The sequence below is a fragment of the Peromyscus maniculatus genome, chromosome X (assembly GCF_049852395.1).
Source record: "Peromyscus maniculatus bairdii isolate BWxNUB_F1_BW_parent chromosome X, HU_Pman_BW_mat_3.1, whole genome shotgun sequence".
Taxonomy (NCBI): Eukaryota; Metazoa; Chordata; class Mammalia; order Rodentia; family Cricetidae; genus Peromyscus; species Peromyscus maniculatus.
The window spans coordinates 68,210,779-68,227,876 of record NC_134875.1 but is presented as its reverse complement, the minus strand read 5'-3'; the positions used below and the strand labels follow the sequence as shown (position 1 = coordinate 68,227,876).

Here is a 17,098-nt window from a genome sequence, read left to right as displayed (position 1 = left end):
TGCATTCTTTAAAGTAACAGTGAAACTAATATTTTAGCTTCAGGTTCTGTTTATGAGATTTTAGAATAAGATAACTTGCTTATTTCAACTTTATAACAATTTTGTGGAAGAAGAAATACACTATACACTCAAATCAGACCTTGTAATTCGTAATTGATTGCCTCAAATATTCAATGTAAATAGGTTTGAGAGCCACATGTACTGAAGACAACTACTTGTGTTGTTTCTATCATGTGTCTTTTAAGATAATAAAATATTTTTTAAAACCTTAAAACAAAATTTTATAATTACTTAAATTGTTCTAGATTTCTTAAATAGATATAATCATTTATTTCTCTGGACAATAAAAACTTATGACTTACACTATTCCAAAGGAGGTTTAATGTATTGAGTTTTATGTTGTCAAAGATTATAGAATTCAGTATATTTTTAATTAACATATCTCTAAGTTCCATAAAATTACTATAACCCTAAATTAGTATATTCTTTAAGGAATATATTAATTTTAAAGAACTAGATAAGTAAGCTAACTAAATAACTTATTGTTTCTCTCCTTGATAAAAAAGGATATACAAAATTTATATTTCTTGTATTATTTTCAAATCAATTACTTCTCATATCACAGTCATATGGTAGGAATCTATCTGAACAACAATACTTAGTAACTTCAGATTTATAATTAAGATGGATGCTGTAACTTACTCAAAATTTGAGAAAACTTTTAACTGTTTTATAAGATGTCTAAATACTTAGCATCTTTTTTGAACTTCTATTTTTAAGAGATTTTCTATTGATTTTACATATTAACCACAGATTCCCCTGTCCTCCCTCCTCCCACCCCCAGCATTCTCCCCCAACCTACACCCGATTCCCACCTCCTCCAAGGTAAGGTCTCCCATAGGGAGTCAGCAGATCCAGGTATATTCAGTTGAGGCAGATCCAAGCCCCTCCTTCCTGCACCAAGGCTGTGCAAAGTGTCTTACCATAGGCACTAGGTTCCAAAAAGCCAGCCCATGTACTAGGGACAGCTCCAGTTCCCACTGCCTGGGAGCCCCCTAAACAGTTCAAGCTAAGCAACTGTATTGCTTATCCAGAGGGCCTAGTCCAGTACCATGGGGGCTCCTCCGCTATTGGTCCACAGTTTATGTATTTGCACTGGTTTGACTAGTTGTCTCTGTACTTTTTCTAATGATGGTCTTGATAGCTCTTGCTCATAGAATTCCCCCTCTCTCTCTTCAATTGGACTCCTGGAGTTCTCTGCCTGGGACCCAACCATGGATCTCTGCATCTGCTTCCATCAGTCACTGAATGAGAGTTCTATGATAACAATTAGGGTATTCAGCCATCTGATCACCAGAGTAGGCCAGCTCAGGCACGCTCTTGATTTTTGCCAGTAGTCTATGGTTGAGAAAGCATCTTCAACAAATGGTGCTGACATAACTGGATGTCAAAATATAGAAGATTACAAATAGATCCATATCTGTCACCTTGCATACAACTTAAGTCCAAGTGGATCAAATACCTCAATTTAAATCCAGATACTCTGAATTTGATAGAAGAGCAAGTAGGAAGTAGTCTTGAATGCATTGGCACCGGAGATTACTTCTGAAAATATAACACCAGTAGCACAGACAATGAGAGAAGCACTTAATAAATGGGAACTCTTGAAACTGAGAAACTTTTGTAGGGCAAAGGACACAGTCAATAAGACAAAATGACCACCTACAGAATGGGAAACGATATTCACCAAGCCCACATCTGACAGAGGTATGATCTCCAGAATATATAAAGAACTCAAAAAGTAGACATCAAAATACCTAACAGTCCAATTAAAAAATGGGCTATAGATCAAAACAGAGAATTCTCATCAGAAGAATCTCAAATGTCTGAAAGACATTTAATGAATTGCACAACATCCTTAGTCATCAGGGAAATGCAAATCAAAATGACTCTGAGATACCATCTTACACATGTCAGAATGGCTAAGATCAAACACACTGAGGACAGCTTATGTTGGAGAGGATGTGGAGAAAGGGGAATTCTCCTACACTGTTTGTGGGAATGCAAGCTTGTACAGCCACTTTGGAAATCAATATCGTGCTTTCTTAGAAAACTGGGAATCAATCTCCCCCAAGACCCAGCTATACAACTCTTGGGCATATACCCAAGAAATGCTCAATCATACCACAAGTGCACATGCTCAGCTATGTTCATAGCAACATTATTCATAATAGCCAGAACCTGGAAAAAACCTAGATGCCCCCAACCAAAAAATGGATAAAGAAAATGTGGTATATATACACAATGGAGTACTACTCAGCAGAGAAAAACAATGACATCATGAGGTTTGCGGGCAAATGGATGGAACTAGAAAAAAATCATCCTGAGTGAGGTAACCCAGACTCAAAAAGACAAATATGGTATGTACTCACTCCTATGTGGATACTATATGTAAAGCAAAAGATAACCAGACTTCAAACCACAGCTCCAGGGAGGCTAGCTAGTAAAGAGGACCCTAGGAAAGACACAGGGATCACCCAGCAATGAATACATAGCATCTTATTTTCAGGGATTTGTTATAAGATAATTACAAGAAAATCTTTTATCCTAAAATATTTCCAATATTATAATATTTATAAAAATAATAGTATAAACTTATACATAAATACTTCTGAAGTGAATAGAATATTGATCAATGTGATTTAGTTACAATCATGCCACCTTTAAACATTTTATCCTTAAAAACAAAATATATAATATATTGTTAACATAATTTATGTTAGTAATTATTATGAATAATATATAAACAAACTAAATAAGAAACAATAGCATCTGAATATCTATCTAAAGGGGAAGACTTGGACATAAAAAAAATTAAATTTTTCCTGTGTGCTAGACTACTTGATTAACATTTTGCTGTTTTTCTTCATTTCTCTTTATTAAATTTCCTTTGAAAAGTAATATCCTATCCACAAAAATATATTAACTATGTACTTTTCTTTCCCTTTCTTTCTTTCTTTCTTTCTTTCTTTCTTTCTTTCTTTCTTTCTTCCTTCCTTCCTTCCTTCCTTCTTTTCTTTCTTTCTTTCTTTCTTTCTTTCTTTCTTCTTTCTTTTTCTTTCTTTGTTTCTTTTTTTACTTTTCTTTTTTTTTCTCTTCCAAGACAAGGTTTCTCTATATAACAATTCTTGCTGTTCTGGTACTTGCTCTGTAGACCAGGCTGGCCTCAAACTTACAGAAATCCTCCTGCCTCTGCCTCCTGTGTTTTGGAGTTAAAGGAATGTACCACTGCTGCCTGGCTATCCATGTACTTTTCTTAAGAGGAATATATGAGAGTACACACAATATATTCTTCCTGAATATATTCCATTAAAACATAACTTTTCCTTAAGTAGTTGAAGACAATTTAAGCATTCAGTGTCATTTCCCTAAGCACATTTTCTCATTTCCAGAGTGAAAGACAAAGTTGAGCAACTAGGAGATCTTTGTTTTGTTATGTTTTTTTTTTTATTTTGAAACAAATTCTCTTGTAGCTCAGAGTGTTCTTGAACTTGCTATGAAATTGAAGCTAGCCTTGAATTCTTGACCTTTCAACTATTAACTATGAAATGCTTGTATTGCAGGTATTTGTCATAAGATCTTTCTTGAAGAGATGGTGTTTTGTGCTCAGGAATTTGGATCATGAGACTATTTCATGATCACACACACACACACACACACACACACACTGCATTAGATATGAGGCTCCTTTTTAATACATTCTCTCACCAATTAAAAAAGTAATGTCTGAAAAAGACTTGAACATTTTTCAATCAACTAACTGAAAAGTAGGTTTATAGCTGGATGAAGAGATGAAAAGAACCAAGTGCATCATTGGGAGAACATAGATTGGCAAACTACATAATGATTTTGCCTTTTTTTTTACATATATAGACTGATATTAAATGAGATACCTAATGGAAGCCTCTACATTTTCACAAACTACATTTCTTCCTTTTTTGATAATAGAATATAAGAAGAAATGCTCTCCCAAAGTGCCATAAACCATCTAAAAAATTTCTAGCACCAGGCATGAAAAGCCCTCTTTTGAAATTTTTGGTATGTGTGTTCAAGAAACTTCAAAAGCACTCTGTTACTTTCTGTTATCATCTGTTGTTCCCCAGAGGTAAAAATTAATTCCATATTGCTGATGTCACCAGACATCTCTTACACAGTGCACACAATGTCCTAAGCTGGATCTGAGCTGAATATCTCCTTTCTAAGGATCAGGTTTCATGTACCAGAAGGTGCTATAAAAGTTTGCGATGGTCAGGTCTAATATGCTGCCCAGGCAAGGTTCAGGGTCTGCTCTCCCTTGTGGTACAGCAAGTGAGGGGCAGGGCAGTCTCTCCTGATCTTTTGACCCTAGGGCCAGCTCTTCCACCTGCCAGAGGAGGAAAGGGATGGGGGAATCATTCCTTCACCTATGCCACTACAATGCAGACAAGGGGGGATGGGATCAGCTTTCCTGCTCCCAAGGGCTGGCTAATACACATTTCTGAAAATAGGGTCATTTCTACCGTCTTTGCTCAGGCAAGGGGCAATGGCCTTTTCTTCCAAGTGCTGCAGCCTGAGAGGAGCAGGGCCAGTTATCCCACTCATTTGATCCCAGGTGAAATACAGGGCCCAATCTCCCAAGTGCTACAGACAGTGAGGGACAGCCTTAGCTCTCTCAATATCATGAACTCAGGACCCACTTTCCCTCCTTCAATAGGTGGCAATAAGTGAGGAGTGACAGAGGCATCTATCCCTCCAGTCACACTACAGAATTCACGCTGAGACCTTTTTGTTGTTGTTGTACATTTTTTAATGATAGCTTGTTTTTGTATTTTGGTTTGTTTTTCTTTAAATATTATTTTATTTTGGGGGGATTGGAAGGGCAGAGTGTGTATATGAAGGGGTAAAGAGATTAAACTGGATCAGGAAGAATGGTGTGAAATCCACACAGAATCAATAAAAATTAAAATAAAAAAAAACACAATAACAAGCATGATACTTATTCCCTAAAAATGGATTAGTAGCACGAATATTTTGGGTGTATGCAACAATTCTCTTATTATTTAAGACTTGCTCAACAAGGGAAGAATTATGCCTGGTATTACAAACCTAGCCTACCACTCAGAACTAGTGAAATAAGAGGTGTACCAGGCTTTTACTGTTGGGCCAAAAAATAAGATCCCAAACCATGAAACAGTGACTTAATATTAGTTCTAAATGATCAGCCTTAGCTTAAGTAAGTTTCTGGCTATCTCTTTTACCTTAACCTGTTTCTTTTCGTATATGCTTTGCCTTGGGGCTTTTACATTTTCTTACTTTCTTGCTCTTTCTATGTCTGGCTGGCTGACTTGTGCCTGGCTTTTTGCATCGGGCATTTCCTTCATTGTCCTCCTTTTTTTCATAGCTCCTTCTTCTTCTTGAGCCTAGATTTCTCCTCCTATTTATTTTCTCTGCCTACTAACTCTGTCTGTCCTTTCTTCTAACTAGCTATTAGCTGTTCAGTTTTTTATTAGACCAATCAGGTGCCTTAAGCAGGCAAGGTGAAATAGATTCCACATATCTTTACATAATTAAACACACATCTTGATATCATTAAACTAATGTAGCATAAACAAAAGAAATATACCCTTACACAATTAATGTTCTTCAGCATAAACAAATATATTTTTCCTAGTTAATATAATATTCTACAATATTTCCTCTTTTTATAAATGAAAAAAGGTTTTATCTTTAACATAGTAAAGCTATATACATCAAGAACAATTAAGAAGTGTCTTACTTAGGGCTTTCAATTCCTGGGATGAAAGACCATGACCAAAAAGCAAGTTGGGGAAGAAAGAGTTTATTTGGTTTACACTGCAGCATTGCTGTTCATCACTGAAGGAAGTCAGGACCGGAAATCAGACAAGGCAGGATCCCAGAAGCAGGAGCTGATGCAGAGGCCATGGAAGGTAGCTGCTTACAGATAACTAAGGTTTGTTCAACTCACTTTTTTTTTTTTTTCCCGAGACAGGGTTTCTCTGTGTAGCTTTGCGCCTTTCCTGGAACTCGCTTTGGAGACCAGGCTGGCCTCCAACTCACAGAGATCCAACTGCCTCTGCCTCCCGAGTGCTGGGATTAAAGGCATGCGCCACCACCACCCGGCTCCAATGATTCTTATTTGTGTCAAGTTGACACACACACAAAAACAGCCAGTACAAATAAGTATTATACTTATAATATCCAGTCCATTTGTATTTGGCAAATTCTAAGAAAATACAAAATTATTTATCTCATTCTGGTTAGTCCAAATTCTGTACCTGATTTATCTTCTATCATAACTAAGCAAAAATGTAACTATAACTTATCTAGTCTTCAACTCCATCAAAGACCCCGGAATGATATATTACCTGAGTAAACAGGAAGTATAGTGCAAGCCACTTCCAAACTTGTATTAATGACAAATATTTTGCTGCCTGGGTGTCACTCAAAGTTCCTCTGCAATGTTGGGGCATCCAATCTTGGGCCTATATTCCTAGAACAACTGGCAGAATCTTCTATACAACAGTACTGTCCCTCCTTGTTTTTTTTTTTTTTCTTCAAATTCAGCAGTCTTTTTCCTTTGTGTCCTGCTTATTCATTTATACCACATGCTGTCAGCAAGCATGGCAAGAATGGTTTCTTACTCAAAAGGATAGCGTTGACCCAAAGCAAACTCCATATCAGGTTCTTCAATACTCATCATCCTTTTATGAAGTAGACTTGTGCTGTCAGGAGCAGGTATGTTTCATTGTCATAAAAAGCCCTATGTTAATAAAACATTCTAAATGCCGTATTCTCTTGATCTTTGAAGTATTTGAAGACTATCTCTCTAAAATACATCTGTTTAACATTGAAAATATACCTAATAATACTACAAGTTTGATTATTATATATGACTAGCTACTCCCTTACATTGTTTTAATTATACATTACATTTTTATATGAGCTACATAAGCAAAATATCTGAAACAAGTAGTAATATAAACATAAACATACATTTAGCTTAATCAATATACCAAAATCCATGCCAATATAAAGTAATTGAGGATAATAGTTTTCTTTTTATCATTTATTTCTATGTTCCAACTAAATGATGAAAAACATACATAACCCACTGATCATCCTTGCCACCTCTTGGGAATATGGGAATTGTGTTCTCTAGACTGCTTCATGCTGTCTATGGATGAAGAGATCTTCTTAGGGAACCTAAGAAAATGTAAATAATGCTTAAGTCCTGGGAAAAATAGCTGCAACATTTGTTGTCCAGTCTCTGTGCAAAGGGAAAGCACAAGGCTTATTGGCAGTCCTCACTAGAACAGTCTGTGAGGCTGGATAATCTCAGAAAGCAGCCTTGAAGCTGTTCTGGGTGCAGAACTCTGAGAGAACTGCAACATAGGCACTATAAGAGGCTAGATGACTTGGGCCACCCATTTTCATTGGTATCTGGACTCCTCACTCTGAAAATACAAAAAATTTCAAAGGAAACATACATATCTACACTAACATAAGTATGGACTGTACATTGTATACAAGACAGCCACAGATTTTTTGTTTTGTTTTATGGTTGAATAGGTAAAATGTACATTTCCTCTCTTGTATTTTTCTAGGTTTATTTCTTTAGGGTTTTCCCCAATCAAACCTGGTCATTCTCAACCTTGAATGAATCTACATTTCATTTCTTTTAGAAAAAAAAATCTCTTCCCAAAGCAATATATTTTTTGACTTCCATTTTCAAGTTAATGCATTTGTAATGTATCTAGATTGATTTATTTCAGCACTCTTTTAGTCCCATGTCTCTCAGCAGTTGTCATTAGTTCATCCACATTCAAAACATTCAAAGAAAATATAATACCATACAGGATCCAGACTCCTTGTATATTTCCCAGTTCTATGTAGCTTATTCTTTTTTTTTATTATTTTACTTCTCTCTTTAAACACTTTATTATTTTTAAATCACTTATTTTTTCTATAACTACCTACCCCTTTTGTTTTCTTTCTTAAGCCTACACACATTGTTAAACATATTGGAAACTGTTTAGAGGTGTTTTTCAATCTGAACCTGCTTTTACTTAGCCTTTTTTATCTGCATGAGCAAATCCTTAAATAGTTAGCTAAGCAGCTTTGTGCTGGCAGCTCTGGAGACTAGCTCCATCCTGCTAGGGCCCATGATAGATGAGCTCTATGCCCTGCAGACTTGGCATTTTTTAACTGAGAACTGAATTCAATTGCCCTATTTTGGGATGTCTGTGCCTGCATTATGCAGTTTCTACTACGGTAAGGCAGAGCCTCTTTAAATACCTTTACACAGTTAAAGTAATATTCTACAGCAAAAACAAACATACAATAAAGAAAAGGCATGAATTTAGCTGTCCCTTGCTTTCAGAAGGAAGTGAGATGTTTATATGAATGAGCACAGTGAATATTACAAAAATTATCATAATAAGAATAGAATAGTAAAATGGTAAAAACAAAGGAATAACAGAAAATAGGAAGTTTCAGGAGGAAAACTAATCAGAATTTTTAAGGAAAAATAAATATTTATTTAGTGGAATACAATGAGTTTACAACTTCAAAGATAAAGTTTTTTTTCTTTTTTTATTATTATTATTTATTTTACAATACTATTCAGTTCCACATAATAGCCACAGATTCCCCTGCTCTCTATCCCCCCCCTGCCCTCTCCCCCTCCCCCCAGCACACCCTCCACTCCCACCTCCTCCAGATCAAGGTCTCCCCCGAGGACCGGGATCGACCCGACAGATTCAGTCCAGGCAGGTCCAGTCCCCTCCTCCCAGATTGAGCCAAGCGTCCCTGCACAAGTCCCAGGTTTCAAACAGCCAACTCATGCAACGAGCCCAGGACCCGGCACCACCGCCTAGCTGCCTCGCAAACAGATCAAGTCAATCAACTGTCTCACCCATTCAGAGGGCCCGATCCAGTTGGGCTTTAGTTCATAGTTCATGTGTTTCCATTCATTTGGTTATCTGTCCTTGTGCTTTATCCAACCCCAGTTTCAACAATTCTCGCTCATATAAACCCTCTTCCCTCTCACCAATTAAACTCCCAAACCATAGCATGGATAACTTATGTGGATGTTTATGTAAATTTTTTAAATGAAAATATTACTGAGATTATGTTCAGACCATACAGGGATATTCTTCTAAAAGGGAATGATATCTATGGATCTAAATTTTACCCTTAAATAATCTATTTCATAAGTATGAAACAGTTTAAAGACTTCTATTGATTTACCAGTGTTACGAAAATCAGATTGTTCAGTTAGTTAACTACTAGTATATTTCCTCATTAATTATGATTAAGGTAAAAAAAATCAAATGCTTAATTAGCTGTGTCCCTTAAGAGAAAAATGCTTCATAAAATTAATCTATTCTCTGAAACTATATATATATATATAAAACTATATATATATGAAACTATATATATTATATATATATTTAATTGTATTGACTCACAACAATTCATCTCTTCTCATATTCAGTTGACATTCAAAAATTATTGTTTATAATAAAATGAATTATATCCTTGTTTGGAAACTCCAGCATTATAGAAAGTAAATGTTGAACTACCTAATCAATGCAAAGAAATGCAAAAAAAAAGTTTATCTTCAGAAATAAAATTTTAAAAATCTCAAATGGACTATATGACAGTGATTAGCAGTTACTTTAAAAAACAAAATAATCTCTAAATCTGCAATAAAATGTAGCCAAACCAAAATAACTGTTCTGTGAAACACAAAGAATAGGTCAATTAGAAAACTCTTGTCAGTCACAGAATATTGGGGGGAAATTTGTCAGAGCCTTTAATACAACTGTTACAGCTCCAGAGGGAAAGGTATCCTGACATTTTGAGAAGTCATACTATACTTGCAAGTGTTACATCTCTGGAGGAATAGATATCGTGGATACCTACACCTCTGGAGAGAAAGGTATTCTGAATAGTTGGGAAGTCAGGCTATGCCTATAGCTGTGAAGGGAGGTATCCCGAATACCTAAAGCTATGAGAAGAAAGATATCCTAGCTTGTTGGTAAGTCAGGCTATACCTGAAGCTGGTGTCTGGTGGGGGATGGTCTCTACACAGGATGTGATAATCCTGTTCCTCTCCAATATAGTTATTATGGCTGAGCTCTGCTGTACCCCACCCCAAGAGAGTTTCCCAGTAAAGATATCCATTTCTTTGTCCACTGTGCCCCACTAAGAGAGCTTCCCAGCAGAGGTATCCATTTCTTCTTAGCTCCTTCCCAAGATGGTATGTCTGTTGTACCCAGATTGAGACCCCCGGAGAGACCAGTGAAGACGAGCTTACTGGAATGCAAAAGCAAGGCTTTATTCAGGAGCAATTCAAGCCTAGGCAGGGACCTTGTCAAAAACATCCAATGCAGTGGAGTTTGGAGGAGGTGCCCAGCCTGAAGTGAACACAGCTTTTAAAGTCAAATACCACAAGATTACAATATCAGAGAGTTTCAGCACGGGTGCATTTCTGATTGCCTCGTTTTTAGGGACTTTCCAGAAATCATATCGGTATCTTACTGCTAGGGGACTAGTTGTTTTTCACCATTTCCTATTGGCTGCTTTTGGGTTGGAACATTCTGTGGTTAAATAGTCACCTTGGAGACCAGGATGGGGTTATTCTGTGGTAACACAGTCACCATCAAATGATTAACTTGTTATTCTATACTTTGTACTTTCAGGTTCCTGGAACTTGGGTTGACTGTGGGAACTCAAAACCTATTCATACAAACTGGAGGCCTTAATTTAAAAATGGAGGAGCTTTGGTCTCACATTTCTTCTGGTTCACTTAGCTAAAAGGGAAACCCTAGCAGAAATGTGCCAATCTGGTCTGGCTCTGAAGAAAAATTGATCCTTCTGCTCTGCCCCACTAAGGGAGTTTTCCAGCAGAGATTCTGCTCCATGCTGGTGAAAGAAGATCTTCACCCAAAACTCTTTCAAGAAAGAGATTTGTTTGGGAAGGAGGAATTCACGCGAGTGACTGCCATTGCCAAGATGGAGGACAACAGTTGCCAACTGAAAAGGTAAAGGGGTTTGTATTGGGCATCTTAGGGGAAGAGATTTTCCAGGGAGATTTCAGGGAGGAAATTGTTAAGGTTTTGATCCCCTTGAGCTTGGACAAGCTCACATTGGCTAGATATCATGCCTAGGGATTGGTTGGTTTTCTGCTCAGGGACTGGCTGCTTTTCCTGGTGAGAGATTGGTTGGCTTCATATTCATTTGGTTGGGGGCATAGTTGGCTCTGATTTCAGGACCAAAGTGTGTTTCATTCACAGGCCCTTTTTAGTCTTTTGGCTCTAGTTTCAGGGCTAGGGCATATTTTTTTCACTGACTTGGTTCCAGGGCCAAAGTATATTTCTTTAGCTCTGGTTTCAGGGTCAGGGTGTTTTTCTTTGGATCTGGTTTCAGAGTCAATTTTTTCTTTCACTACCTCTGGCTTCAGGTTCAGGATGGTCTTCTTTAACTGACTCTGGTTTTGGGGCCAGGGTTGTTTTTTTGGGAGGCTCTGGTTTCAGGGTCAGGGTTGCTTTCTTTCACTGGCTCTAATTTCAGGGTAAGGATGGGTTTCTTTAGCTTACCCCTTTAAGCTACATTTAATCCTTCAAGAACAACTTCAAAGAAAAACAACTCACTTGGATGAAGATGCAAAATTGATGTATGGGGGAACTTCAGACCCATGGTCATTAAAATTACCTAAACTCTTGAACTTTTGTGAGTTAATGCCTAGTCATTTATGCAGAAGAATATATATAATTAATGTAAAATATATTTTTGTTTGATAGTTGTAATTTTTAGAAGAGTTTATAACAGAATTCTGAATCTGCATTGTGAATGTGGTTGACAAAAGTCAGTTTCCAAGAATCAGACCCAAATCTAGATACATTAACAGATGGTTCTGTGAACTTTAAAGCTAAGAATATAAAATGCTGGCATAACCCTAAGAAAAGAGGAAAGCTATAACAAAAAATGATCAATAACTATTTTTAAATCATTTAAATGGGAATGCTGGTTATAAAAATAATGCATACACTTTCATATACATTAAGTCTAATATAATGACAGCACAGGAAGTTATTGATAGGAAAATGCATTTGAAGCTTGTTAATAAATTTGGAAAACCCTGAAATAGGAAAGAACAGTGCTAGTAAGAAGTTGATGTGAATTAATTTTCACAGAAGATCATGGGTATTAATTCATTTTTCAAGTTGGTTAATAATTTACAAAGACTGTAAATAATCTTGTTAAAGCATGGTTCTTGAAATCCTATCATTTAAAAAAAAGAAAAAAAAACATAAGTACCAGGTGCTGGTGGCACATGCCTTTAATCCTAGCACTCAGAAGGCAGAGCCAGGCCAATCTCTGTGAATTCAAGGCCAGCCTGGTCTACAGAGTGAGTTTCAGGACAGGCACCAAAACTACACAAAGAAACCCTGTCTTGAAAAAACAAAACAAAACAAACAAACAAAAAACATATAAGCTTATCAGGTATTTTAAAAAGAAATCCAATGGAAAAAATGAAGAACATATAGCAACAGTTTGAATGTATGAAGGAAGAAATATTAAAAGAGATAAGATGAAGCTCTCTGTCATAGTCATACCCAAATATATTTGCATACAATGAGTAAAAATTATATAAATTACAATTCTAAATTATGAGATGTATAGGATTCCTAAGTATCTAGTATTTATAATATTAATCACATACAATTTATAGTTTGAAAGCTAAGAAAACAAAATGAAACACAATAAAAGATGAGGAACATATCAAAATGAGAAAAAATTACTATGATGTCATAAAATTATGTCTATGTTTTTCTCTCTATATATGCATATTTATAAATAACATAATATTATTTAAATATGCAGAAAACCTTCAAAAGCATAAAAAATAGTAAAGTTTATTAAGAGCACAATTTAGGCCATTAGGCCACAGGCTCTTAAATTCTTTATTTCTACTTTTTGAGAAGTTTTCTAGAGCCTAGAATGATAGAACATTGATATACAAGTCCACACTTGAGCATTCCAAGTTACTTATTTATTTTTGACCAATTATGATTTTCTGCTTTCTGAAAAAAAAAAACAAAAACAAAAATGAAGCTTCTATGATAAAAGTTGAGAGCAGAACTGATGTATCGTTAGAGAAAAAAAAATATGTAGGATGTAATTTGACAATTTAACTACTGTGCAAATCAACAGCAGTGAACTACCTTTTGTTTCTGTTCTTCACTGTCATGGGCTTTTGGTCAATCCTACAATACCCAGCATGAAATCCCTCCGGTGAAGCAGTGGGCACAATCATTTCAGTGCTACAGCATATAAGATCCAATATTGGTTAGGATCGTTGCGTTTTTTCTCCCACGTCAAGTTGTACAGCATCTTTTTAGTACTATGCAAACAAGCAAGCACCAAAGAAGTATCACTGTAAGTTAGAGTTTGATTTTTCTATACTTTACATCCAAAGTAAATGATGTGTTCAATAACAGAGAGTCATCATCTAGTTATTGTGAGAACCATGAGCAATTCTTATAGCCTATCTTGCTTTGCTGGGACTGGAATTTTCATTCAATAATCATTGTCTGCTTGCAGCAGTGTTGTTCACTAATGCCAGGTACTTTTGCTCAAATTCCATTTTAAAAATATATGTTAATTATGTTATGTTTTATATAATTTTCATTTCTTAATAATGAGTATATTTCTTAAAGGCTTCTCTGTGTAGCCTTAGTTTTGGACAACTTACTCCCTACCCTCATATCTCCATAATATTTATCTCTACTTAGACCTTTGACAATTAATATATCTCTTCTCTCTTTTCAACTCATGTCATATATAACTGAATTATTCCTTGGATTTGAAGATCAGAGATTTCCATATGGTTTTTATGCACACCATTTATTTTGGTTAAGCCTTCTGCCAACATTTCATTTTGCCTTTCCCTACCTATTTCAATGTTTGAATTGTTCTGTCTCCAGTATTTTTCTCTTTACTTTCATTTCACCTGCAGTTTACCCTGTTCCCTGCCTCCTGGAATCCAGCCCCTGTGAATCATTCCTATCTTCCTGACATCCACATATACTACTGGTTAAACATTCAAAACAGATTCTATGATTCATATATGAGAGAGAATGTGGGACATTTTTCTTTCTGTGACTGGGTGACTTCACTGTAATTTTTTTTTCCTGTTCTATCCTTTTAGCTTAAAATTTCATGATTTTATTTTTCCTGTTTTTGGAAAACATTTCATTGTGGATGTGACCTATATTTCCTTATCCATTTATTAGTTTATAAATTCCATGCTTGATTTTATTTCCATGGTATTGTGAATTTCGTATCTCCATGGTGGGATATACAGTCTTCTGGATATATGAGTAGAAGTGATATAATGCAGTTACATAGTAGCTCTATTTCTATGCTTTTGAGAACCTCAAGATTGATTTCCAAAGTAGCCCCAATAGTTTACACGTACACTATCCCACAGTGTACAGACAAAGCTGGATTGAACTCACAGAATTCTTCCTGTCTTTGCCTCCTAAGTACTTGGATTAAACCTGTATGGAGCAATGCCCAGCAGAATCTTAAAGTAGCTTTAATAATGTGTATTTGCCTTATATCTGAAGTTGTTGAACTTTTTCTTTTAGTATTTACTGACCATTTGTATTTCCTGTTTTAAGAACTTTTTGTTCCTTTCTATAGCAATTTTGAGTAATTTGTTCTCTTGATGCTTACTTTCATATCTTTGTTTTTCTCTTTTTGTATTTTCTAGACACTGATCCTTTGTCAGATGTATTACTGGAAAAAATAGTTGTGTTCTTTTTGTTGCTTGTTCAATCAATTGACAATTTTCACTTTTATACAGAAGTATTTTGATTTCAAGAGATGAGATTTGTCAATTGTTGATCTTACTTCCTCTGCCCTAGGTGACTTTAAATACAGTCAATATCCATGACTGGAAGTTGAAACTTACTGCTTATATACTCTCTAATATTTTCAGATTATCAAATTTTATATTACAGTCTTTATACATTTTGAGTTGAGTTTTGTACAGCGTGAGGACTACATGTTGTTTCATATTTCTGCATGTTGAAATCCATGATTCCCAGTACCATTTGTTCAAGATTCTGTAATATCTCCAATATATTTTTGCATAAAAATTAATGCTGCTCTATTGCATTAATTTATAACTATGTCCACAATTTTGTCCTATTGAAATATGTATTTCTTTTGTGTCAATAGTATGCTGTTTGTTTGTTTGTTTTTCCTTTTACTAAATACTTTTATTGAATTGTAAATAAATTTACACACAGAGAACAGTGAACAGAGCATGACTGATGGCACAGCTTGGTAAATACTCATAAAATGAACGCACCTCTGTAACCAGCACCAGGGCGCCCTTGTAGTCTCTTGTAGGGCAGAGAAGCCAAGTAAAACACAGTGTATAGCAGATGGTCACACTTACAGAGAGCTCACACACAGGGAATCTAGCGGGTGACCAAGCCAGTCCTGAGGACATTTACTTTGTGGAGGGAGGGAGTGGTTGAAAGAAGGCCATTTCTGACAACATCTGGTGGAAATGTGGAAAGGCAGTCCTTAGGCTGCCTGCACCTTGACTACTGCTGCTACTTGGGTTCTTTTACGGTTTGGTGTCTCAACAAATTCCTTTGGGTTTTTCAAGTAGATGATCCTATTTGCCAAATTTGAATCTTCCTGACTCATTTCTTTGCTCTGACTTCCTTGGCTAAAGTTCTCGTGTGGTGTTTAGTAAAGGAGACAGTAAGCATGTTCCTGTTCTGGCTTCATCAGAAAGACTCTTTGGATTCAATGGTAGGATGCTTGCCTCTAGGGTAGAGGTGCAATGTTAGTGAATTCTTTATCATTTTCTGATATGAGTACTTAATTCTATCAGATCAAATGTCTTTTCTTTAACACTCTATTAAGATGGTCTAAAGCTGAATTATACTTGCATTCCTAATACAAATGCTACTGAGACATAATTTTCTTCTCTCTTTCAAGTGCTACTGGATTGCAGGCCTAACAATTTGCTGAATAATTTTTATTGATATTTATGTTTGTGTCTGCAGGTGTGGAGGCCTGAAGTCAACCTCAGTTGTTCTTCAGCTTTTCCTGTTAGGTTTTAAAATGTATTATTTGTGTATGTGGACACACGTGTCATGGCACACATGAGGTTATAGGACAACTCCGTGGAGTTGGTTTTCTGCCTTCGCCTTTACATGGGTTATAGGAAATCTAATTCAAGTTGTCAGGCTTGTGTAGCGAGAGCCTCTACCAACTGAAACAGCTCACCTGCCTCACCTTATTTTCTCAACAGGGCTTGTCAGGGGGATTTTGGGCTCATCGAATTAGGGGATTAGGCTGGGCTGGCTAGCCAACAAATTACAGTGATCTGCCTATTCCTGCTTTCTTGGCACTGGGAACAAGTGTTCAACACCAAGCCCAGTTTTTGCCTTGGGTGCTGGGGATCGAACTCAGGTCTTCATGGTTGAGTGGCAAACACTACTAGAAGAGCTATTGTCCTAGTCTGGAGATACTAGCAAGCTTGAAAGACCTAAAAAATATGGAATGCTTCATGAATTTGCATGTCATCCTTGCGCCGGGTCCATGCTAATCTTCTCTGCATCATTCCAATTTTAGTATATGTGCTGCCGAAGCGGGCACAGTATGCTGTTTTTAGTACTGGGACTCTGTAGTATAATTTAAAACATATTGATATTTGCTAACAAAATAAGAGCCAAAGTCAGAATATTTGGTCCGAGATAAATTCTGGCATTTTATATCAAAATTTGGAAAGCATGGAACACTGCAGTAACTTGATAATTTACAAATGTTCATATGCTACAATTATTTATTTCTTGGATATCTTGATACTGACAATTTCTTTGAAGAGGCAAAATATTCTTTCTTAAATTTGACTAATATTGTTATTTCTGAAGATAAGAAATTATAAAAGTAAATCTTTGCTTTCCATAATGTAACACTAGTACTGGTAGTCCATGGATGT

At 36.0% G+C, this 17,098-nt stretch overlaps 1 non-coding gene across 1 annotated transcript; it reads right to left on the bottom strand.

The window, feature by feature from the left end:
- Positions 1 to 16,648: 16,648 nt before the first annotated feature.
- On the bottom strand, positions 16,649 to 16,755 carry LOC121825888 (U6 spliceosomal RNA). Its single transcript, XR_006068263.2, has one exon. It is a non-coding gene; the product is annotated as a U6 spliceosomal RNA (small nuclear RNA).
- Between the last annotated feature and the right edge of the window lie 343 nt (positions 16,756 to 17,098).